The sequence below is a fragment of the Cavia porcellus genome, unplaced genomic scaffold, assembly GCF_034190915.1.
Source record: "Cavia porcellus strain 051 isolate PalLab524CR breed Dunkin Hartley unplaced genomic scaffold, mCavPor4.1 scaffold_8, whole genome shotgun sequence".
Lineage (NCBI taxonomy): Eukaryota > Metazoa > Chordata > Mammalia > Rodentia > Caviidae > Cavia > Cavia porcellus.
In genome coordinates this window covers 37,778,101-37,803,955 of record NW_026947491.1, presented here as the reverse complement: position 1 = coordinate 37,803,955, position 25,855 = coordinate 37,778,101, and the positions used below count along the sequence as shown (strand labels likewise).

The window sequence follows — 25,855 nt, the reverse complement described above, 5'->3', positions numbered from 1 at the left end:
TGATGAGTTTAAAGGAGAGCTCCCTCATCCAGGTTTGCTGAGAAATGTTGCAGAGATCATGGGGAAATCCACTTTTTGGTGGCTTTCTGTTTTTTTATATACACATTGCATTCTCCTGACTTTCAAAAACTACAAGGCACTGCTGAGCCTGATGGTCCGTGCCTGCAATCCCAGCACTCAGGAGGCTGAGACAGGAAGATCACCCTGAGTTCAAGGCCAACCATAGTGAGACTTTGCCTCGAAAACAAAACAAACAAAAAACTAAAAACTATAAGGTACAGATGAATTCTAGGGGCACTGATGAGACAAAAAATGTGGTCCAGATTAGCCAGCCACAGATGGCAGAACATAAATTCATTCAAAAGTTAATGAATCATAGGCTAAAGAGTGTTTTATGTATGTGTGTGAATAATTTTATACATATAAATGTCCTTCTTTTTATTAGTTTGGCCTAATGAAAACCTTGGATGATTCTGTAATAGGATAAAATATGAGAGAAAAATAATCTTTTTTTTGGAAAGAGCTTAATTATTGGTGTTTAGTTAACAATGTAAGCTGCATACATTTGGCTCATCTAGGGAATCTGATCTTACTCTGTGTATCAGACAAAGGAAGTTATGTGGCAGTAACAAAATACCACCAATCTCAATGACGCAATCAAGATTTTTTTTTCTTATTCATGGCATATGTCTGATGGATGTCCATAGGGTGGACTACTGGTTTCTGGACCTCTGTCTCAGTTTGGCCTCTAAGCAGAAGGAAGAAGATATAGTAAGTTGCATCTTGGTTCTTACGGTGTTTGCCGGGCATCACATATATGTCTTACACTCCCATTGACCAAAATATACTTGGTGATCTTACACAAGGTGGTCAAGAGCTGCCATTCCCAGAGTCTGGAACCACTGGGAGTATGCGGGAGTCTTTACATCCAGAGGCTGGTGCCTCATTATGTGTCCAGGTGGTCTGAATGTGACACTCTTGTTCCAAGACCCAAGAAGTAAATAGACACGTGATCAGTTTTAATACACAATTTAGAGGCGAAGAAGAATTGTACCCATTTCCTACTCATGGCAGCTTGGATTCAAGAATTACTTTATATTGTGAGCAGTTTATCTTTCTAAGTTAGCAGATCCTTTGGCAATTTAATTCTCAAAAATTTAGAAATTTCATCTGAGTCCAGTCAGCTCTGCCAGTAGCCACACCCACTGTTTTTTTCCAGATGTATCTTTGTTTATTGAAGTTGTACTTTTGGGCTAGAATTCATATATTATACAATTCATTTGAAAGTGTTCAGTTCAAAGGGTTTTAATGTGTTTACAGAGTTGTGCAACCATCACCACTAGTTACAGAACATATTTCATCACCCCAAAAAGAAACCCACCTTATGCCTGCTAACAGTCACTCTCCATTTCTGCCGCCTCCCCCCACCTAGGCAACCACGAATCCACTTTCTTTTTTGTCTTTTTCCTTTTCATTGGTAGCAGAGATCGAACCCACGACTGCCGGCTTGCAAGGCAGGCGCTTATGCCACTGAGCTAAATCCCAAACCCTTTCTGTCTCTATTGACATGCTTATTTCAGCCACTTCTCATAAGTTGAGTCATATAGCATGTGACGTTTATGCATCGTCCACTCACAATGTTTACAAGGTTCATCAACACGGTAGAGTATGTCCATGCTTGATTTTGTTGAGTTGTGACTAATATTCTGTTCAGTAGACACATCGTATTTTATTCAGCCACTGGTTAGTGGGGATTTGTATTGCTTCTACAATTTTTTTATGGGTGAAAATGTTTTCGGTCTGAATTTTATTATGCTCATCATGATACACAAGGTGTATAGACAGAAGCTTTGCATTCACTAACTATATGAAAAGATAAACACTAATAATTCATGTGATCCAAAATAAGAAAAGAACAAAAGACTAGTGTCCCTGCAAGAGGAAAAATTTCAGACCTATGAAAAGGACAATACTACTAAAAAAAATTGCATTTACTTAGAAGTATTCAGAATATCAACAAAACAGCTACAACTTTTTTTTTGCAGTTACAGAGAGGTATTCAGTTAACAAAGCAACAATTATTTCATATAAGCTGCTTCAGAGACACCTGAAGACAAGGATGTTATCCTTGCTGGGAATTTAGCTCAGTGTTATAAGTGCCTGCCTGGCAAGCTCAAGGTCATGAGTTGGACTCCAGTACAAAAAAAAAAAAAAAAAAAAAAAAAAAGACACTACGGTTCCCATTTGTAACTAGTTTGTGCTGTGCACCAACAAGAACCTGCTTTAAATTTCCATGCCAATTTACAACCCCCACACTGTACCAGGCAAGGTTAGCGGCTACCACCAGGACAGGGCTATCTAAAGACACATTCAATAGTGTGTTAACTCTACAAAAAAAAAAAAAAAAAAAAGACTGTATAGTTTAAAAACAAACCTTACACAGCCTTAATTTCATTTTTTTTTTCTTCAAAAGGAGTGAATTGTGCACAGGGGGGTTAAATGCTTTATAGACAAGGAAAAAAAACTGCACTAGAACCAACTTATTCATCATCACCCTCTTCTTCATCTTCACCCTCTTTGTCTTCCTCCTCTTAGAGGTCTTCATCTTTTTCCTCTTTTTAATTTTTTTTTTTTTTTTTTTTTTTTTTTTTGTCTTTTTTTCCTTCTTATCGGTACCGCGGATCAAACTCACGACTGCCGGCTTGCAAGGCAGGCGCTTATGCCGCTGAGCTAAATCCCCAGCCCCACCTTTCTTGCTTTTTCCAGCCTTGACAGCTCCCTCTTTCGCTGCATCAGGTTTTCCACTTCTCGGGCGGCAGCGATGTCCTTTTCCTACCTTTCCTTCAGTTTAGCAGCCTTCTTCTCAAGGCTACTTGTCACCGCTGCAGTGCTGTTCCACATTTCTCCCACTTTCTTTGCGACATCACCATGGACAGGTCAGGATGTTCTCCTTTGATTTTTGGACGATCCTCGGAACAGAACAAGAAGAAGGCCGAAGGAGGCCTCTTGGGTGCACTGGGATCCTTGAGCTTCTTTTTTGTTTCTAGGAGGAACATAAGTTTTCACTTCTCTTTCATAACAAGCCTTGTCCAGCTGTGCCATGTCTTCAGATTTTCCTTTCTCTTTAGCAGACATGGTCTTCCACCTCTCTGCACACTTTTTTAGTTGTAGATACTTAGGGCCCAACTTGCACGGGAGATCTACTTCTTAGGTTAGTTTAGTTTAGTTTTTTGAAATGGGGTTCTCTATGCAGTTCAGGTTGGCCTCGAACCCATGGTGATCCCCTTTTTTCAGCCTCCTGCGTGCAGGGATTACATTTTTAGCTGTTTTTTTTTTTTTTTTTTTTTTTTTTCTAAACTACTTCAGCCAATTAAAACAAGCAGGAACCATTTTAACCCATACAGTAATTTTTGTTTGTTTGTGGTGCTGGGAATTAAACTCATGACCTTGCACTTGCTGGACAGGCCGTTTTGCTACTGAGCTAAATCTCCAGTCCAACCCATATAGTAGTTTTAACAGTGTGTCTGCCCTGTGTCTGTACCTTCACTTGATCCGTGGGTTAGAGCTATGTTTTTGTTTTTTGTCTTTTTCCTTTTTATTGGAACCGGGGATTGAACTCACGACTGCCTGCTTGCAAGGCAGGTGCTTTTGCTGCTGAGCTAATCCCCAGCCCCACTTAGCTATGTTTTATAGCAACTATGTCACCAGAGCATTTTTTTTATGCTCTTTTATTTTTTTTCATCTTCTTTAATTCTTTTATATATTTTTAAAGAGAAAAAACACAGTAAAGTCAAGAGGCAAACAAACAAAAAACAACAAAAGCAAAATGATAACAAGACAACAGACACACAGGATTTCAAACCAAGATAACAGGATTTTAATGCTGGTTGTCGTATTGCATACTGTTATCTCCAAAATAGTTGCCCAGGTTACCAGATACAAGCATGCAAAATTGATAAACAGTTTGACTATGATCTTCTTTTGAAGTCCTAAAATGTCTCCAATGTTTCATTTTTATTGGTTTTGTTCTGTACTGTTTTGTTCAATTTTATTATACCTGATAATATGGGCAATTCTTTTGAAGATAGCAAGAGGCATTATGGAAACCATTGTTGATCACTTAGTATTTTGTTTTTACGTCATGTACTATGTCCATCCTTTTGTTTTGATTGACTCTATTTTATTTTGTCACATTTGGTTTTATTCTCTTCAAAATAAAAAAAAGTAATAAGAACTATAGGAATAATAAAACTCAAAACGCATAATTGTTATTGTATAATTATTATTGTAAAAAAGAGAGGAAAAGAAAGTGCTCTAAAGGATATAACTGAATGTATGTTTAAGTGTGTAAGACAGATAACCATATTACTAAGTTTTTGTTGGATAGTTGAACAGAATTGTTTGCAGTCTCACTGTTTGAATGTTCACTTTGTATGCTTTAATTTTGTAACCCTATTTGTAACAACTATATCTTAGATGACAATATGTAATCTATCAACTAGTGACTTTTTACTGTTTATTTTTTTGAAATCCTGTATTACTTTTACCCTTTTTTCTGTTTTGCTTTTTTTCTCTTTAGATAAAATTTTTAAAAAAGATTCATCAAATAATGTAATTTCCCTCTGAGCAGTTTCTTTGCTTTTTGGTAAATCTATTGTAACTTGGATTGTATTTACTCTTTCAGGTTCTTACACTAGTGAGACATACAGTGTTTACACATGCAAGTCTGATTTATTCAACTGATGAGTATGGTTTCTAGTTGTATCCATTTACCTATACAAGTCTCAAGTTTATCAGTCTGTATGGCTGAGTTGTAGCCTATTGTATAAAAATACCGCATCCTTTTTTCATTCATTCCTCAGTGGATGGGCATTTGGGTTGTTTCCAAGATTTAGTTATTACAATGTGTGCTGCTATAAACCCGGGTGCACATACACCATTGTGGTATGACATTTTCAATTCTGGGGAAATACCCAGAAGGGTCAAATAGAATATCTTGTTTTATGAAGAATCTCCATACTGATTTCCTAGTGGTTGCACCAGTCTTTACAACCCCACCAACAATAGAGAAGGCTTCCTTTTCTCCCACAGCCCAGACTGCATTTGTTATTGGTTTATTTCATGATGTTATGTGCTGCCTTTTGTTGTTTGAGGGTTAGACACTGACATTTTTTTGCAACTCTGTAAATTCATGAATCTGTGAATATTCTCTTTCTCTTTTGGCTTGCAAATTGACTAATTCTTTTCTGAGTTCATCTATTTATTATAATGCCTTGCCAAACATAGTAATCAATAAACAACACAGGCTATTATCCTTATTTTCCAAACTATTCTTCAAAGGCTACAAATTATTAGCAATGTGATGTGCTTTTTTAGTTACTTCAGATGACAATTTTATCACAGGTTTACTACTATATCTTACGGTTATGATACTGTTACAGGCAGCTGAGCCAGTTAGAAATATTATAGGCAGTCAGACATGGTAGGCCCTCAAGGAAGCATCTGATGACCTTGAAGGGGACACACACCTCATGCTGTGGCCCAGATCTCAAAACAGAAAGCAAAACAAATGCAACCACACCCTTAGGTATAATGCCTAGGGATTAAGTCTGGATCACTTTGAAGTCAAAAGTCACCATTCCAGTTCCTAAGGAAGAGTCACTGCTCTCTAAGAATGCCTGTTTCCTACGTGATTTGCTTTCCCATTTGTCCCTAATATAATCAATTTTATCTGAACTATTGATAGTTATGTCCCACCGTATGCCCATCTGCATTGTGAGTTCCCAGTCTTGCCCACCTTGAACTCATCTCGCCCCATGATTTTGCTCTATAAAAGTCCTTAGAAAAGACAGAGTCCTTGGCAAACTGCTCGGGACCCCTTCTGTCTCTCTTCAGACAGCAGCTTTCTTTCTCTCAATAAATATATTCTACTCTTCACCTTTGTTGTTCCTAAAATTCATTCTTCAGTTTTACAGAACACAAACTCGCAGACATAGTAGGTCGGGAGTCTCATTCCCCTATATCAATACTTTTAGCCTTCAAAAATCTCTTTCTGTCACATGCTACCTCTATGTAATAATTTTCTGACATATTTTCACTTTATGGGAATTCAATTAAAACAAATTTCTAGAACTTAAAAGCTAGTCTTGGTTATGTCCTGATACAACAAAGCACATCAAATAAATGAAAAACTTAGACTCTTAGCATCTTAATCTTACAGAAGTGTATGCCTTGCTTATGCTATGTGTCTTAACGCACCTCATCAATGCAGTAAGAAAGAAAAACACCTTGGTCTGTAAAAATCTATCCTACCATTCATTAGACACAGATAAAGCCACACTACAGCTGTAAAAGCATCATAGCAACCCTCTTCCTTTGGTAGCTGGTGCTTTCTTACTGAATGAGAAACTTTGTTTTCTAAAACCAGAGACTACCAGAAGTTTAAATGATTGGATTTAAATTGTTGCTTGAAATTGTACCAGTAGGAAGAAACAACTTACTTTGCTTGAGGGATCTAAGTCACTTTTGCACAGAAAAGCAATCTCCATTCCAACTCAGGTGCAGAGCTTCAGATAAAAGGTCCCTGTGCATGACACTGCATAGCTACTAAACTTTCTTTTTTGCAGAGAAACATGATCCTAGTTCCTGTTTCCAGCTGGACTTGGTGCTCACCACTGAACACAACCCTGATTTGTTCTGAGTCTATCAAAACACCTCTTTCCTGGAATTCAACCAGAATTCTACCTATCCTGACTTTTGTTCTCTTCCTTCATTGGGCGCAGTCCCTCATGGTTCCTGTAGCACATGTCTCCCTCATTGCTATGGGACAAGGAACCTAATTTTGCCTAAGGAAAGTTCACTTTTAGTAATTTTGGGCTAACTGAACTAAAATGGGGCATTCAACACATCATATGCTAGAAAAATCATATTTTATATAATAAAATAATTATAGATTCTTGTTAGGTTCTGTCTTGATGCTAAACTATCCTAGTTTTCTGAAGATTGCTCTTTTCCTAGAAAAATTAAGCCTGTTCTCATATCTCTATCTATCTATCTATCTATGTATCTGTTTGTCTATCTGTCTGTCTGTCTGTCTGATCTCATAAGCCCTCACTCACAAAAAGCTCTGAGGCTCGGAAGTAATAGTGGCTGAAAGTTGAAGTCTTAAATTTGTGAGGGCACCATGGAGACCAAGCCATCTCTAAACTTTCCATTACCACACAACCAGCCTGCCCATTGAGCCCCTGTCTGTCTCTGTCCAAAACACTTATACATAAGACAAAGCTGGGACTCAAAAGAAAAAGACAAAAATAATGTGTATGTGCTCAAAATAGATTTGTAAACACTATACACCAGAATTTAAATATGTTGTGCATAGAGTAATTCTCTCCAGGTTTCCTCTTAGAGACTTTTTAAAATTGCAAAAAATATATATAATATAAATGTTACTATTTTAACCTTTTTAAGTTTACACTTCAGTGACATTAAGGACATTTGTTGGAGACCCCTGTTTCCTGCCAGGTGTTACAGTGCAGCACTTTTCTTCTTCTTCTTCTTCTTCTTCTTCTTCTTCTTCTTCTTCTTCTTCTTCTTCTTCTTCTTCTTCTTCTTCTCCTTCTTCTTCTTCTTCTTCTTCTTCTTCCTCTTCCTCTTCCTCTTCTTCTTCCTCTTCTTCTTCTTCCTCTTCTTCTTCCTCTTCTTCTTCCTCTTCTTCTTCCTCTTCTTCTTCCTTCCTCCTCTTCCTTCCTCCTCTTCTTCCTCTTCTTCCTCGTCCTTCCTCCTCTTCCTCTTCCTCCTCTTCCTCCTCCTCCTCCTTCTTCTTCCTTCTCCTTCTTCTTCTTCTTCTTCCTCTTCCTCTTCTTTTTCTTCTTCTTCCTCTTCCTCTTCTTCTTCCTCCTCTTCCTCTTCCTCCTCTTCCTCTTCTTCTTTTCTCCTTCCTCTTCCTCCTCCTTCTTCTTTTTCTTCTGTACTGCGGATCAAACTCACAACCTCACATGTAACCATGAAAGCACTTAAGCCAACAGAGCTAAATCCCCGGCCCCTTGATTCTTCACTTTTTCCTTCTTCTCCCCAACCCCTAGTTCTCCTTCCAGTTCAAACTTTTTCTTCCTATTTCACAATGTCTATTACACATCTCGGTTCTTATTACACTTTCAGTTTATCACACAAGAGAAACATATGTGCCCAATTTATTTCACTTAAGAGTATGGTCTCAAGGTGCATTCAGTTACCTACAAATGTCTCAAGTTGGGGCTGGGGATTTAGCTCAGCGGCATAAGCGCCTGCTTTGCAAGTAGGCAGTTGTGAGTTCAATCCCCAGTACCAATAAAAAGGAAAAAGACAAAAAAAAAAAAATGTCTCAAGTTTATCTTCCTTTATGGCTGAGTAATACTCCACTGTACAAAAAGACAATGTCTTCTTTATCTTTTCATTGATCATAGGCATTTGGGCTGTCTCTAAAGTTTAGCTATTACAAATTGTGCTGTTATAAACATGGGTGTGCATATATCACTGTTGTATAATGCTTTTAATTCCTCTGAAAAGATACTTAAGAAGGTAAAAAACTGAGTCAATGGCACATCTACTCCTAGTTTTTTGAGGACTTTCCACACTGATTCCACAGTGGTTGCACACAGCCCTGACAGCATTTGTTATCAGTCAATTCCTTGGTAATAGCTATTCTTTCTGGAGTAAGATAGAATCTCAGTGTTGTTTTAATTTAATTTGCGTCTCTTGAATTACCAATGATTTTGAACATTTTTCATATATTCATTTGCCATTTCTACTTTTTCATCTGATATTTGTGACCGTTTATGATTGGGTCTTTAAATTCAGGGGATCTGATTTTTTTAGTTCTTTATATATTCTAAATACTAATTCTTTGATTGAGAAACAGCTGGTAAAAGTTTTTCCCACTCTGTGGGTTGTCTCTTCACCATGCAAAAGTTTTTTTTTAATAAGATGAGATCCATGAAGTGAAATCCAGCAATACTATTATTCTTTGTTCAAAATGATTTTAACCTGCTTTAGTTTGTTTAATCTAAACATAAATGAAGATATGGATAACTGCATGAATTTTTAAATGTATAGGATTGACCACCATGTTACTAAGTTTTTGTTGGACAGTTGATTAGAACTTTTTGCAGTCTCACTGTTTGAATTCCCACTTTACATGTTCCATTTTTGTACCTTGAACAACTATTTGTAAAACGACAACATCAACTAGTGATTTCTTACTTTATTTCCTCTGAATGTATGTGCTATTTCTACCTATTTTCTGTTTTGTTTAATCTTTCTTTAAATAAAAAAAATAGAAATAAAAAAATAAGATGAGATCCCAGTTGTTGATTCTTTGATAGTTCCTTTGCAATTGGGGTTTTGTTCATGAAATTTTTGCCTTCACCTATATCTTCAGTAATTCTTTTTTTTCTTCCAGTAGTTTTAGCATTTCTGTTTTAATATTTACATCTTTGATTCATTTATATTTTAATTTAGTGCATAGTGAAAGACATGGATCTAGTGTTAGTCTTTGACATATGGAAAGCCAGATCTTCTGATATCATTTCCTAAAAAGGCTATTTTCTAGGAAAGGTGTTTGTTTGGCCCCTTTGTCAAAGACGAGATGGCTGAGTCTGTTTGGACTTGTTTCTGCATCTTCTTTTTTTTTTTTTTTGATACCAGGTATTGAACTCACAACCTTGCACTTGCCAGGTAGGCGCTTATGCCACTGAGCTAAATCCCTGGCCCTGTTTCTGCATCTTCTAATCTGTTCCATTGATGCTTGGGTCTGTGTGATTTTTTGTTGTTGTTTTTATTTTATTTTATTTTTGCCGGTATCATGCTGCTTTTATCACTGTAGCTTTGTGGTAAAATTTCAAGTCAGGATTGTGATACTCCCTGCTTTGGTTTTGTTACTCAGAATTGTTTATGCTATTCTAGGTCTTTCCTGATTCCAAATAAATTTTAGGATTGTTTTCTTTGATTCTGTGAGATATGATACTGGAATTTTGATTTGAATTGCATTTAATTTTGGAAGTGTGACCATTTTCACTACATTGGTTCTTACTGCCCAAGAGACAGGGATATTGTTCCATTTTCTGATATCCTCATCAATCTCCTTTTTCAGAGTACTGTAGTTTTCCATGTAGCTTTCTTTAACTTTCCTTATTAAATCGATTCCTAAGTATTTCATTTTTAAAATGCTATTGTGAAACATGGTTTCCCTAATTTCTCTATTAGTGAGCTTGCATTTGTGTACAGAAATGCTATGAATTTTTAAGCTTTGGCTATCTAGCTATGCTGCTGAGTTTGTTTATTAAATCTGGAAGTCTCTTGGTAGAGTTTTTTGGGGTCTTCTGTATAGTATATCATATCATCTGCAAATAATGATAATTTAACTTGTTCTTTTCCTGTCCTTATTCCTTTCTCTTGTCTAATTACACTGGCTAATGTTTCCAGAACTACTTTGAATAAGAGCAGTGATAGTGGACATCCTTATCTTGTTCCTGATTCTAGAGTTATACCTTTCAGTTTCTTACCATTTAGTGTGATGTTAGCTATTGGTTTGTCATAAAAGGCTTTTGTTAAATTGAGATAAAGACCATCTGTCTTGCTTAATTTTATTTTCACTCTTTTCTGGGACAAAATACCTGATGCCCAGAATTTTAAAAAGGAAAGGTTTGTTTAGCTTACATTTTTTGGAGATTTCAGTTCATAATCAGCTGGTTCCAAGGCAGGATGACATGACCCTGGAGCAACACTTCAAGGCAGCGGCCAGAGCAAAAGACAGACAAAGCAAACTTCTTTTCCTCCCTTGTAGCGCATGCCGGCCACCCCCACACCTCAGGGCAGGTGTAGTTCTCACAAAGTCTCCTTGCCCTCCTTTGCACCGGATGAGGATATTTACAAAGTAAGAAGCCTGGCTCCCTGCTGAGTCTCTCAGTTAAACTTCTAAACTTCTCAAGTTGACACAATGTATGAACCATAACACTATCTATTTCAATTTTCTGTATTTTTATCATCAGTAGTAATTGGGCTTTGTTAAATGCTTTTTCTGAATCTGTTGAGAAGAGCATGTGCTTTTGCCCTTGACTCTGTTAATATAATATATTACTTTTATTGATTTGTATATGTTGAACCAATCCTGCATTCCTGAGATGATTCCTACTTGCTCGTGGTGTGCCATCTTCTTTATGATTTGTTGTGCTCTGTTTATAATATCTTATTGAGAATTTTTGGGTCTATGTTCATTACAGAGATTAGCCTGAAGCTCTTTTTACTAGATCCTTCTCTGGTTTTCGTATCAGGATAATGGTTGCTTCCAGGAATGAGTTTGGGAGTGTTATTTCCCTTTCAGTTTCATTAAAGAGTTTGATGAATGGTAGCACTGGATCTTCTCTAAATTACTTGTAGAATTCAGCAATGAATCATTCAAGGAGAGGGCTTTTCCTTGTTGGCAGGTTTGTCATTATGTCTTCAATTTCACTGACTGACAGTGTGTTGTTTAGAATTTTTATTTCTTCTTGATTCAATTTTGGTAATTCATATATATCTAGGAATTTGCCTGTTTCTTCTGTGTTTTGTATCTTATAAAGAATATAGCTTCTCAAAGTAGATATAATGATCTTCTGGTTTTTTTACAGAATTCATTGTGATTGCATTCCTAATTGCATGGATTTGAGGATGAGGTTGACTAAGAGTTTGTCAATTTTATTTAATCTTTTAAAGAGATAACTTTTTAATTCATTCATTCTTTATATTATTTTATAGTTCAATTGCCTTAATTTCTGCTTTAATCTATATTTTCCTCTTTCATTTGAGCTTTCATATGCTCTTTTTTCTAGAAGTTTGATATTCAACATTAAATTATTTATTTGAGCTCATTCTGCTTTTATGATGTGGGAATTTACTGCTATAAAATTTCCCTTACAGGATTGCTTTCATTGTGTCTCATAAGTTCTGGTATGCTGGAAGTTTTGTTTAATTGTAGAAACTGTTTGATTTCTTCTTTAATTTGATCTGTGACCACTGGTCACAGTATCTTATTGAGGAGAGTGTTATTTAATTTTCATGTGTTTATGAAGTTTTTGTAGTTTTTTTAGCCATAGATTTCTTTTTTTTTTTCTTTTGAAGAGCATAAAACAGAATAAAACCAATCAAAACAAACCAGTGTAAGAGATACAGGGCTTCAAAACATAAAATCAATCCTAGTTACCATAATGCCTTTTGATGTCTTCAAAATAGCTGCAGATAACTTCAGACATAGTAAAAATCAAAGAGAACAGAATATAATAAAAACAAGGCAATGAATGCAATAAAGGACTTCAAAACAAGTCAGTAGTAAATCCAAAATTGCTACCACAACATATCTTGCTATCTTTGAAATACCTGCTCTGCCATCAGATTTGACATAATCACACAAAACAAAAGAAAATAAAACCCAACCCAACAAAACAATGGAAACAACTTAGGACTTCTAAAACAAGGCCATGGGAAATCAACAATGATTGTAGCCCTCAGGAAACGATCCCCTCTAGATGTCACACTGCATACCACTATCCTCTGAACCCATGATCAGCCCACCAGCCCTAGACCTGCAATGTTAGTGAAACATCAAAGCACCACAAGCATCCAATTGCATTTCACCTCCATAGCTATCACAGCCTGTGTTTCTCCAGATAAGCTGGTTGCTTATGGTGGGGTGGGGGGTAGGCAGGTGGGATGGTATTTCCTTTGCCAGCCTGTGTGCAGGAATGGGTTGGGGTCTGGTTGTTCCAGTCCAGCAGGGGTCTGCACATGGTGTTGGTTCCCAGATGGGGCTTGCTCACTAATGTGCCCTTTGTTCTCTCCATCCCTGGTCTGCAGGTGGCACTGACTCACGGGGAGAGGCTAGGGTCTGACAGTTCCAGTCCAGTGGGAGTCTGGAAATGGCACTACTTTCCAGGCTGGCTTTGCTCACTGATGTGCCCTTTGTTGTCTATTTGCCACGGATTTCTAATGTCCTTGCACTATGGTCTCATAATTTGTACAAAATAATTTCAATTCTTTTGTGTTTATTTAAGCAAGTTCCAAGAGCTAGTATGTGATCTATTTTGGATAATGTCCTTGTGCAGCTGACAAAATGTGTACTCTGATGCTGTGGGGTAGAATACTCTGTAGACATCTACTAGATCCATTTGCTTAAAAGTTTGGTTTGCTTCTATTTCTTTGTTGATTTTTTTTTCTAGTTGATACATTTGTGATAGTGAGATATTGTGGCTTCCCATTACAATTGTATCAATGCTTATTTGATTTTTCATGTCTATTAATATTTGTTTTGTATATTTGAGTATGCCAATATTTGGTGCATATATATTTATGATTGTTATCTTTTCTTGGATTGTTGCCTTAGCAAGGATGCAGTGACCTTCTTTGTTTCTCTTCATCAGTCTTGGCTTGAAATCTACTTTGTCTGCAAATAGAATACATATCTACTCCTTTTTTCTCTGTCCCTGTTGCACAGAGTATTGTTTTCTATTCTTTGATTTTTAAGTCTATGAATTCCTTTTTGAGTTAAAAGAGGCTTTTTTTTTTTTTCTAAACTGGGAATTGAACTTAGGATCTTGTGTTTGCCATGATTTTTGTATGCAGCATTTTTTGGACTTTGTTTGTTTGGTGGTTTTTTTTTTTTTTGTTTTGTTTTGTTTTGTTTTTTGGTGTCGGGGTTCAAACTCAGGACCGCACATTTTCAAGGCAGGCGCTTATGCTGCTGAGCTAAATCCCCAGCCCCAAGGACCTTGCTTCTTGACCCAGTTTCTCAGTCTGTTTTTTCAGATTGGTGAACAAAACCATTTTAATTGATATGTATTGATTTATCCTTATGCTATTTTCCCTTCCTCCTCTGTTTAATTACTTGACTTGCCTGGTAGATTACTTCTGTTGAGGGTAATGGAGTTGGAATCCTTGATATCTCTTTCTAGAATATTCTTTGGAGCATTTTGGAGTGCTGGTTTGGTAGTCATGAGTTTCTTCGGGTGTTTTTTGCCATGGACATATCTTATGTCTCTATCAGTTTTGAAGAGTACAACAATCTGGGCTGGAATTTGTTTTCTTGAAATACTTCAATCCAAGCTCTCCTTAATGTTGGGAAGTTTGCTGTGATTCTGATGGACTTTCATTGTAAATTATTCATTTCTTTTTCCTGACAGGTTTTAATATTCTATTCTTGCATTGAATTTCCAGAATCTTGACTGCTATATGCTCAGTGTAGACTTTTTTTTTTCATCATGAGTAATTGGAGTTCCATATACTTCACTTATGTATATGTAAAATTCATTTTCCATGCTTGGGAAATCTTCTGTCATAACTTGTGTAAACAGGTTTTTTTAAAATGTCATTTGCACTGTCTCTTGCTTTTCTATTGATTCTAGTCAATCTTATGTTGTTTTTGTCTGCATCATCTTATAGCTGTTGGACTAATTTTTCATGGTCCCTTGCTACTTTTAAGAAATCTTTTCATGATTGCCAACTGCAATCATGTCTTCTAGATCTGATATTCTGTCCTCACATTGCTTCATTCTGCTGTATATAGAATTTCTTAATCTCTTGGATATCTGATTGAATCTGTTTTGTGGATTCCATTTCTTTCCTATTTTGGGCATTTATGATTTCCTAAGCTCCTCTATTTTTAAAATCTGTATTTTTCTCACATTCACCAATCATTCCATTCATTATGGTCATCATCTCTGATGTTACCTGAAAAATTATTTCTGATTTGACATTTTTCTAGAGCTTCATTCATTTAATTTGTTATTTCTGATGTTACCACTTCAGAGTCCGGGTGAGTGGTTTTTTAATTATTCCAACTCTTTGACTACTCAGTTTGCCTTTGGCAAGCTGAAAGTCTGAGGTTGCATTTTGCTTCTGTGTTTTCTCATGTTCTATTATTTTTTCAGTTTAATTCCTACAATGATGATTATAAATTATTTATGGTATGTATCTTTATTGCTAATATTGAGAACTCCTAAGAAATAACTACTTCTCAAAGATGTCTTCTGGGTATAGTTGGCTTCGAGACTGTTTCAAGATCCTACATCTTTAATTTATGTGAGATGAGAAATTGCTGCCTGATTTACCTAGCTTCTAGTTCTTTGGCCATGGACTATAGTGTTGTTCATGACCCTCAGACAATTTCAGTCTTGGCATACAAGGAAAAACAGTTGATTGGAATAATCATGCCACCTTGGTTAAAGTAGTACAATGAATAATGAGAGTAGCATCGAGCACATTCTAGAAAATGACAAACTGTTGCAGTTATTATTTTATCACCTTTAACCTTCTGGACAGGATTTGTGATCATATAACCCAACCTAAAACAAACTAGAAAATTATGTACAGTGATTTCTGTTGGCCCCTCATTATGGTGATTTTACCCTCAGTAAAGAAAATTTAAAAGAGTTAGGGTAAAACATAGAGTTGTTGTAGAACAGAAATGGATTAGAAGGAAGGCTAGGAGGACAACAGAAGATTATGAAAGCTTTGGGAACTGGTAAAGACAGGAAGGAGACAAAGAAGGAAAAAAACTGAAATAACAACAGAACAAAACAATAGTAACAAAAAATTACAAACAACATTCTCATTCATATAAAAACAATAACCAATCAAGAAAAAGAAAAAGCCAGAAAAAATTTAAAATCTAAGCAAGGAAGAAAAGTAGAAAGAAAAATGTCCACTTTAGACATCTCTGCTGTCACTGGTTCATGGAGAGTGCAGACAGAGCCCAGGTCCATGTTGATTGATCTCAGCAAGCCAGCAGTAGAATTATGGTGGTAGTGAATAATCCCAGCAAGCCTAGGTCTTTAATTCCACTAATGTTTAGGCTGCTCCTGGATTCTAGCTGTGAGGCTAGGACCGAGTTTTCAGCTCATGACAATCTGAGTATCTCCTGCCAGCTTGACCTCAGTTTCCTGTGGGCTTGAACTCAGTTCCCTGACCTCCCACCAGCTTGAACTTGGTTATACCTCACGCTGACACTTGGAGCCACTAGATGGATCCAACCTGCAGTGGCTCTGTGTTTTGATGTCTGTTGGCCCCATTCCAAAATGGCTATCAATCAACTGCCCTCTCTTGGGAGAAGTGGGGCGTCTGAACCCAAATGGGTTTCTCAGTAGAGGCCTCTGGAGTATTGAGCAATCACCTTGCCTCTGCTGGTTCAAGCTGGCCCTCATATGCCATAAGCTGAGACTCATGGAGAAAGTATAACGTGCTAATTCCCTTTTCTGCATTGTGATCTCTTTTCCTTCTCTGTGAACTCTTATTTTCAGTTCAAATCCTTGCTGGGTCCTGGGAACCAACTTCCCTCCTCCTCCTCTTGCTCACATTGCTACATTCCAGCTTGTGGATTCCAACATGGGACAGGCTGTTTCCCTGCTGCTCACCATTCCACCATCTTCCTGGACATTTCAGTGTTTTCCTTCTGTTGCCAAGATACAACATTTTCTTTTATCCTATCTTCATGTTCACACATTCATTCTACCTGCTCAAATCTGCTAGTCAATCTTCTTAGTGAATTTTTCATTTCAGTTATTATACTTTTCTGTTCAGAGTTTCTTTATATATTTAATATCTATTAAGATTTTCACTGAATCTATTGTTGTTTTCTTGACTTTCCACATTTTCTTTAATTCTAGAATATGATAAAGTAATTGTTTTAAAGTCTTTGGTAGATCCACCATTCATGTTTCTGTTGATTTAGTTTATTTTTTAATTTAATTAATTAATTAATTTTGTCTTTTTGAGACAGGCTATCACTACGCAGTTCAGGCTGACCTTGACCTCACTTTGTAGCCCAGGCTGGCTTTGAATTCACAATGATCCTCTTGTCTTAGCCATGTGAATGCCAAGATTACAGATGTGCACCATTACATTCAACTTATTTTTTTCTTTTGAATAGGACATACATTCCTCTTTCTTTTTAAACTTTGTGATTTTTTTGTTGTCAAAAACTTGCATTTGAATCTAATCTAACTTTGGAAATCACATTTTCTCCCTTCTCCAGGATTTGCAATTTTTTCTGTTTGCTTAGTTGACTGATTGTTTGGTTTGTTGGTTAATTCAGTAGGCTATCTCTGTTTCCAATTAGGAAAGGTGTAAATATAAAATTCCCAGGTCTTTCATGAGACTGTTTGTTTCCCTTGGCATGCACTGTCACTTTCCCCTTTATATGCTGTTGCTTTTCAATGTTCTCACTTCTAATGCTTGATTTCAAAAGAAGAAGAGGAGAAAATGAAAGAGGAAGAATGGTTTTGGCCCTGTGAATATTCTAGAAGTCCCTTCAGCAGAGGTGGGGGAATTTAACAACAATGTAGGGAGCAGCAGCAATGGTTTCCTGCTTCTACACAACTTTGTCATCAGAAGCAGAAATGAGCAGTCAGGTCCCACTGTTTGGAGGACAGGGCACTCATTGCAACCCCTGGCTCCTTCAAGTTGTGTGCAAGCCACTTTAGACAAAACAGTTTTCTGCTTTAGGGCTGAGAGGAGGATATCAGAAATGCTATCATAGTAATAGCTTAAATCTACTGAAATTAATTGAAGTTTCCATCTAAGCCTTCTAGAATCTGCAAGGCTTCAGTAGACTGTAGAGCTCCAAAGCAGTACCATCAGACAGGTTCTGCCAGGGAACTGTCTAGTGGTGACATATTCCCAATGCTTCCTATTTTGCCATCTTCTAGAATGCTTCTTTCAGAGATTTTTTCTTATTTTACAAACTATTCTGACAACACTGAGTGCCTGGTCTCCATGACCATAGTAGATTGGAAGCAGCAATTCAGAAGAAGAAAGCAGACAGCACCAAGGAAGCCCACTGTCTCCCTTAATCATATACTCTGAGGTACCTAGAGCATAGCTGTCCCCACCTCAGTATGGAGCTTTCAGTCATTTCTAGTGCACAGATGGCCACTGCTCTGTTGCCCATACATCATTGCCTACACCACCCATTCCAGGTCTTCCCTTGGCCTCCAGCTGATGAGACATCTGCTTGTCTCCACCACCTCTTCCCCATGAAGGCTGCCCAAGCAGAGATTACACCCCACGTGATAAAGGTCTCCTTCTCCTATTTCACTAGTGCCTTTTTTCTCTTTCCAAAACCATAGGAAAATACTACTCTTACCAGCAAATGTCTCTTTTTTCTTTCTTTCTTCCCACTCTGTCTCCCTTCTTCCCTCTTCTCCTCTCTTCTGGCTGTCATGAAGTGAGAAGTTTTGCTTCATTGTACACTCTGCCATGATGTTGGGTCTTATCTCAGCCCTAAAATGACAGAGCCAAGTGATCTTGGACTGACTGACAAAATAAACCTTTCCCTCCTTTAATTTAATTTTATTGGGTATTTTGTCATAATGATTATCACAGAGCCCTATTCTAGTTCATTCCCACTAAAGATCCTGAATCTATACAAATAAGGTGATATAGTTGGGCATCTATCCTGAATATCTGATAGGAGTTAAATTTCTAGAACTCTGTGTGTGTGTGTGTGTGTGTGTGTGTGTGTGTGTGTGTGTGTGTTGGCGGGGAGGTGTTGCTGGGAACTGAACCCAGGGCTCCACACAATAGGCAGGAACTCTTTCATTGAGCTCATGCTCCAAATCCACTGCCACTTACAAGAGTGATGAAGTCAATCTATCCAGATCATGCAGATGACCTCTCAGAACAGCTTCTTAATTCAACACACTGACTCATCAGAGGCTTTGCTGTGATTTAGCAAAAATATTCTTGCATCGTCATAGGTTCCCACCAAAGTAGTAAGCACACACAAATACATGCATCTGCATACAAGCATATGTGCACACAAGAACACTAGCCATGGTATTCAACCATGGCAATTGTGGTGGATTGATGACTGGGGGTCAACTTGTAATGAATGACCAGTGAACTGAATCAGGGTGTTGAGTATGGTTGGCCCACTTGAGAATTGAGAACAACATAAAAAGGAAAGGAAGAAATGGTGGTGGTGGGGGGGGCTGGGGATTTAGCTCAGCGGCTTAAGTGCCTGCCTTGCAAGCAGGCAGTCGTGAGTTCCATCCCCAGGACCGATAAAAAGGAAAAAGACAAAAAAAAAAAAAAAAAAAAAAAGAAAAGAAAAGAAGTGGTGTTGTGGTCCTTCATGGTGTTGCTGGTCCTCCTGTTGCCACTGGCTCTCCTAGAGGAGGTTGTTGAGCTTCTTTCCTGATATGAACTTGGTTGTTCTCATTGTCAGAGGAGTTTGGGACACTGTTGTCATTGAGAATGGCTGCAGTTCACTTTGGGGAAGCTCTGGTCTCTACTTTGAGCATGGCTTCCTAGCTCGAGAGGGGAAGATGTTGTACTGTTCAATCTCCTGGAGAAGCTTGTCACTTTGGCTTCCTGATATGAACTTGTGGCACTTTTTGGGGGAGCTCTGGTCCTTATTTGGAGTGCCACACTCTGGCTCCAGTACAGATTCCCCAGCCAATAGCACAGATCCTTCTTCCCACTTGCACAGACCTTCTAGCCACCGTTGACCTTTGGGCCTTCCCAGCGCAGATCCATGAAACACTTGCATAAGACACTGTCATGGATTCTAGGTTTTCAGCTGGACTCATGTGGGATGGTGCTGTGGGATCCAGACCCTCAACTGGATTCTTTTGGGTCTTGGTGTGTGGAGAGTTTCCTGAACACTTCTTTTTTGTATTTTACTGTTTGGGTGGCTACCACAAAACAGAGCTATAAATTATGTGTCCTGTATTGTCTTGTTTTCCTTGCAAACCTGACTACAACAATGCTGCAGTATAAAATATTATTTTCAAATATTAATGATTATATTGTAATTTGAAGCATGTTAGAAAAACAATATGGTGAAATGTGCCAGGAATCATAAAAATGCTGACAGAGTAATTCCATTAAATTATCTGTAGTCTTTAGAAATAATCTAAAATGAGAAAAACTATGTCTTGTATTGCTTAGTGTGCTGAAAATTGTTTTTAAAAATCAAACATCAGTGGGCTGGGGATACAGCTTAGTGGCAAACTGCTTGTCTAGCAAGCATAAGATTGTGAGTTCAATTCCCACAACAACAAATCAAATATTAGTAATAAATCTTAGTAATAAATACAGTACATTTCTATGATGGAGTCTACATTGATATTAATATGCCAGCTTAAATTCTATATAATAGTATGCATAGGATATGATAGCTTCTACATATTGAGTGCTTATTGTGCCACAGGCCATATATTAAATATATTACAAACATTACTTCATGTCTGCCTCACAGTAACAATGAAATAGTTATTTTATTCTTTTAAAAATGGAAAGAATACTAATTTCATTTCACTAGCCTAATTTAGGAGTAAGATGAGATTGGGATTGAGGTCAGGTATGAAGGAAGAGGGTTAAAACCTATGATGGTAACAGTGCAGTCCTCAGTCACTTGAAGCTTCACTTCAGTCTACAGAGTTGCAATCCAAACACTGACAGTGACTCCTATTCATCATTTGTATGGCCAGTGACTCTCCAGTTACAATGTGATGAGGTCTATCAGGGTGCCTTTAGGAAGAATCATGCTGTCAAGAAAGAAATTTACTAAGGTATCAAAAGAGCTGAGTTCTTTGAGCATAGGTGTGATCCACATTTGAAAAGCCTAACGCTGCAAAATCTGAACCAGATTTGAATACAACAGAAGCTAAGAACTGCAACTCTTGTCTCTTCTGGGTCTGAATGATCCACAGTTATATAAAGATCATTTTGTAAATATCTTAGAGCACTAAGATGTTCTGTTTGGGACTTTTCTTCAAATCTGTGTTTTCTTATAAGTTTGCTGTACCTCAGCAAGCAATCTTTAGAAGTCGACGCAGCTTCAGTGACCAGAAGTCATAAAGTCTCACCTTTGGAGAACAAGATTCTCCTGGGTTCACCCCAAATAAGTAATGAATCTTGTGTAACTCATCATAAACAAGCTGATGGACAAATCAGCTTGGAATGGTTCTTCTCATCTAGACTTTTACTTGGATTATCCTTTGCACCTTGATCCTTCATATAGACACAAGGCCAACTATTCCTCACAATATCATAGATACAGAATGAATTTCTGACATGACTTTTTCTATCACCTTGTCTTTGCTGAGTCCAGATCACACATCTATTTCACTTATTCTGGGCAATGGTTGATGTCTGTGTGAATCCTGTCACTGGAACCATCCTGGAGTCTTTCTTGGTACCATCTGTTATTATGTCTATGATCAGAGTTCACATCATAATTAAAGAAATCATTCAAATAGTTTTTTGACTTCTGGCCACCAAATACGTATAAGCAATGATTTTTTTAGTCGAATGACATGCAGTGTCCTATCAAAGATTGAATATCTTCAGGCCCAGTGTTACTGGAGTCCTCTCAAAGAAGTTTCCAGGTTTGACAGCAAACAACCACTGAATTGTGGTTCACTGGCTCTGTTGTCATCTATGCTACCACTACATACCAAATTTTACCACTAAAGGTGTAGGTCATGCTTTTCTAAATCTATACACATCTGATGATTGAACACCAATTTTGATCCTCCATCAGAAGCAGTACCTTTACTTAGTTACATCCATGTGTTTGTGTCAATATCATAAAGGTAGAAATCACTTTTTAGAGATTTGTGGTTCCTCACAGAGGAATTCAAATAATGTACCAATGTGTAGATTTGCCTCCGCTGAGTATCAATGCATGACATGATCTGGCACTTGGGGAATTCTCTTTTCCAGTGTCTCTAGAGACACATGTCCACTGGTTCTCCTTCACATTGTATGCCCAGAAGTCAGCAAGATCTTGTGTTCCATCCCAGCCACCAATCAATAAACAGTCTCTGTTTGAACATCAAAAATCACCTCATGGCCCCCTCTCATTCCTGGCTGGTTATCTTCTCCAACACCTTTGGCACTTTTGGGAATGGCACTTTTGACTCCATCGTGGTTTATATTCCTTTTGTCTGATACACTGGTTGAACAAGCCATCATTTATAGTTTTCTCAATCAATTCACAAGCATCAAAATCACCCTTTAACATCAGTTTGTTGTGCAGATCTGTTAACATAGGATGTTCCAGGATTATCTTAGTTTCCTTTTGCAGTGATTTAAAAGCCTCTGTATAGTTGTACTGACAGAAATGTTTTAGGAAAGGCAAATGGCTTCCAGTTCACGGTACTTGTGCTAGTTGAGACGTTTGTACTACATTGGGATCATCAGTGCCACTGGGTTCAACATACCAGAAGCTAAAGTTAAAACTGGACCCTCAGGACAAGAGTAGAACTATCTCAATGAATCGACAAAGCAGTATCTGTTCATAATTTTATACAAGGTGAATGTTTCTTTGTTATAATCATTTTTTAAGCCACTAGACAATACCTGTCATATTTTCTTCATTCGTTCCACCAAAGACTTTAAATTCCTCCAAATTGCAAGATGTGTTTTCTCACATTTCTCAAACGTGATATTCTGATTTGCTGCAAACCTTTCAAGTTTTAGAATCAAGTACTGAGGAGGAGAGTTGCTTTCTGAAGACCATCTTGAAGGCTGGCCATTTGGTTTTTCCACTAAAATGTTCTCAGAAAGGAAAGCAGAAGGAGCTCCACTTGTGTAGCATGCAGGGCAGAAACTGGCACTTGGACACAATAGCAGCAGCCCCACCAGCCGCCATCTTGTCAGCCACATGTAAGTTACTTTAAAGCTCTCTTACAAGATTCTTTCTGTATGCCTTATTAAATCTGTCACTGGGACAAAATATTTGCGATAAATGACTTGTAAGAAGGATTTTTTATTTTGGCTCATGCTTTCAGAATTCTGGTTCCAGGTCACTCAGCGCAGTAGCTTTACGCCTGTGGTGAGCAGGCCGTCACTTCCGGTGGGGGAGGCGGGTGCAGTGGGGGGAGCAGTTGTCCCACATTCCCTAAAGTCACACCTCCATGACCTAACTCCTCTTACCAGACCCCATTTCTTCTCAGCAGCCTCCTAGGGACACCACAACCTTGGAAACAGGGCCTTTGAGGAACAATGAGAGTCTCAGCGCTAGCAGTGCTCCCTGCGCAGTGTCTGCCTGCAGACTGGATTTCCCTTCTCCTCTTCCTAAGTGATAGATTCTGCTAGCTTGGGGCTTTGCTATCTGTAACATGCTATCCACCTAACTTGGTACTTGACTCAGAGGAGCAATTTACCTCTCCAAGAGTAACTTCTATGTTCTCCTGCTCCTTCCAGAGATTAACCTCCTGCTCCCTTTTAGCGTGAGCATGGAGCCCTCTCTAATCCCAAGACTCGACAACCACCTATGTGCTCCACCCTCAACCCCCAGTAAATCTTTTTGTTTCCTGTTTTGCACACAGATGCACCTTCAGACCAACTGTTGATACGTCATTTTGCTCACCTTCTAAATTCCTCCCCCAGTCCGACCTGATAAAGGTAGCTTCACATCTTTGTTCTCACTGAGAGCCTCCCTGCACTCTTTTGCAGCTCTCCAGTGCCAGCCATAAAGGCCACTCTACTCTTTGTTTCTCTTTATTTCTTCTGTGCCACATCACATTGAGTGTCAAAAATAATCACTTAAGAAGTCACTCCTTGAAGAAGCCTGTAGCTAACTCCAGTTCCTGGGCTCTTACCAATTACTCTTAACTGTCTCCCATTTAATATGAAGTTAAACAGAAAATTGAAAAGGATGTAATTACAAAATTATAGCCATTACAGTTTAAACTTTAAAGATGTTTCTTCTAAGAAAAAAAAAAAACTTGGAAAGTATATAAAATTGGTGATAGTTGGGTTAGAATAGTGGCTTGTTACATGATTTTTCACTCAGATTTTTGTAATAGTGTTTAATTATTCTTATAGTATAACTTTAATGTTAAATAATTGGGTTCTCAACGTCTCTTTCTTGAAACATTCTTTACAGATACTGTAATGTCACTGTCGTTATTTATTTATGGCTTTTTTTGAGACAGAGTTTTGCTAATTCAGGCTAGTGTTGAACTCACTTTGTGCTTATTCAGGCCTCAAATTCACAGTGATCCTCTTGCCTCAGACTCCTGAGGGTTGAGATTACAAGCATGCGTCACCACACCCAGCTACTATCTCAATTTTAGAAAATGCTAAGCAATTAAAAAACTTGTCTACAACATTTTTAAGGTAACAGTGGTTCAGCTTTAAAGCTGTGGAGCTTAAGGAAAGAATAATAGCAGTCTAACAGAACTCATCAGTAGTGTCATGGCAGTCTCAATTTTGTGTATATCCATCAGCTTACTTGATCATTCTAATGCCCAAAAGGTTTTTAACTTTATGAAAATTGCCCAGAAAGTCGGTTTTTAAAGGCTCTTTGTACCCACAGAGATATCATAGTTACCATTTTCACCATGTTTGCTGGCAAAGGGAGTCAGCAGCCCTTGACAGATGCATCTGCCCACCATGCTTAGCACAGCTGGGAGCACAGCTGTGGACTGCAGCTGGCTGAGTCCCTAAATAATCAGCACTAAAAAATGCAGAAGAGAGAGGTCTCTTCCAAAGTTTTCTCCACTGTCACCCTCTTTCTGTCCCTCTTGGCTGACTTTCCTTTCCTACTCAGAAGAGCCAGTCTGCTCAATTAAGAGCTACTGAAAACCTAGGTGCCTGGTGTCTGCTCATATTGGAGGCTTCCAGAACAGACCTGTGATATCTGTGGAAGACACTGACACTGCTGCTACCAACTCCTGGACATGAAACTCAGCAGAAATGGCAGCTTTAATTCTGCCCAAACATCTGATAGGAAAAACAAAAAACCTAAGTGTCATTTGTCTTTTTAATTTTTATTTAGATTTATTTGTTATTTATTTTTAGTGTTTTGTTTTTGAGACAGAGTCTCACTATATAACCCAGGCTGGCTTCAAACTCAGGGCAGTCCTCCTGCCTCAACCCCCTGAGTGCTAGGATTATGGGCATGGGCCAGAATTTTTTTAAGAATATGAGATTTTTCTGTTTATAAAATTAATGTACAAAAGATGAAATATGAAAATTACTTTAAAAAAAACCAAAAATTACCTTTAACCCAGAAATAAAGATTATATATATATATATATATATATATATATATATATATATAGAGAGAGAGAGAGAGAGAGAGAGAGAGATTATCCCTAGTGCTCTACCACTGAGCTACAGTGCCCGCCCTTTTTATTTCTTATTTTGAGACAGTCTCCCCAAGATGCCTAGGCAGGACCTGAACTTGCAATCTTCCTGCCTCAACCTCCTTCAGTGCTGGGATTACAGATATGCATCACTCAGCAGATAATATATTTTGAGAAGATTTCTGGTCTTTAAAAGATTAAAGATTTTTTTAAAAAACATTTATGTACACTATCTAAAGTTGCCATATTACTTGAAACTTCCTATTTTATTAACTACACTGCAAACTACTTTTCATATTTTATGCATGATATCATAAATTCTGCAACTGTACTCCTGCAGGTTTGTTGTAATGTTACCACCACCTGACTCCTCTCCCCATGCATTTAACTCCACAGAATCCTCATAGGCATTCACCAGTCTCTGGCTTCTGTGAGAATTAAGCACAGGAAGAGGAAAAGCAGGCCATCTGTGCAGGCAGGTAAGACCAGTGGAAATTAAATGGGGTGTGAAAAAGAGGCACTCATGCTCTTTAAATAATGCTACTCGAGAGAAAGGCTTACTTATGTACAGAGCTAATTGCTGGACACACAGCCTTCAGGTGAATGACCAGGCCTGAGTGTTCCCTGTTTAAAGAACAAAAGCGACCATGTTTTCCAAATCATTTTTTTATAGCACCAAATTGATCCCAGAGATTTTGATCAAACCTTAAACAGTGCAAAGATCTTAAACCAAACACAAACAAACCTCA

The 25,855-nt window shown here is 37.9% G+C and overlaps 1 long non-coding RNA gene and 1 pseudogene across 4 annotated transcripts in view; both read right to left on the bottom strand.

The window, feature by feature from the left end:
* LOC106029003 (uncharacterized) overlaps window positions 1-25,855 on the bottom strand; it is a 55,207-nt gene that overhangs the window by 12,252 nt on the left and 17,100 nt on the right. For 3 of the 4 annotated variants that reach the window (XR_010049224.1, XR_002792763.2, XR_010049223.1), the window contains exon 5: window positions 18,146-18,282. This is a non-coding gene — a long non-coding RNA (uncharacterized LOC106029003). Of the gene's footprint in view, window positions 1-2,632; window positions 3,044-18,145; window positions 18,283-25,855 lie in introns of those variants that run through there. The other variant, XR_010049225.1, reaches the window with a different exon arrangement.
* Window positions 20,507-23,916, bottom strand: LOC100714240 (muskelin-like; annotated as a pseudogene).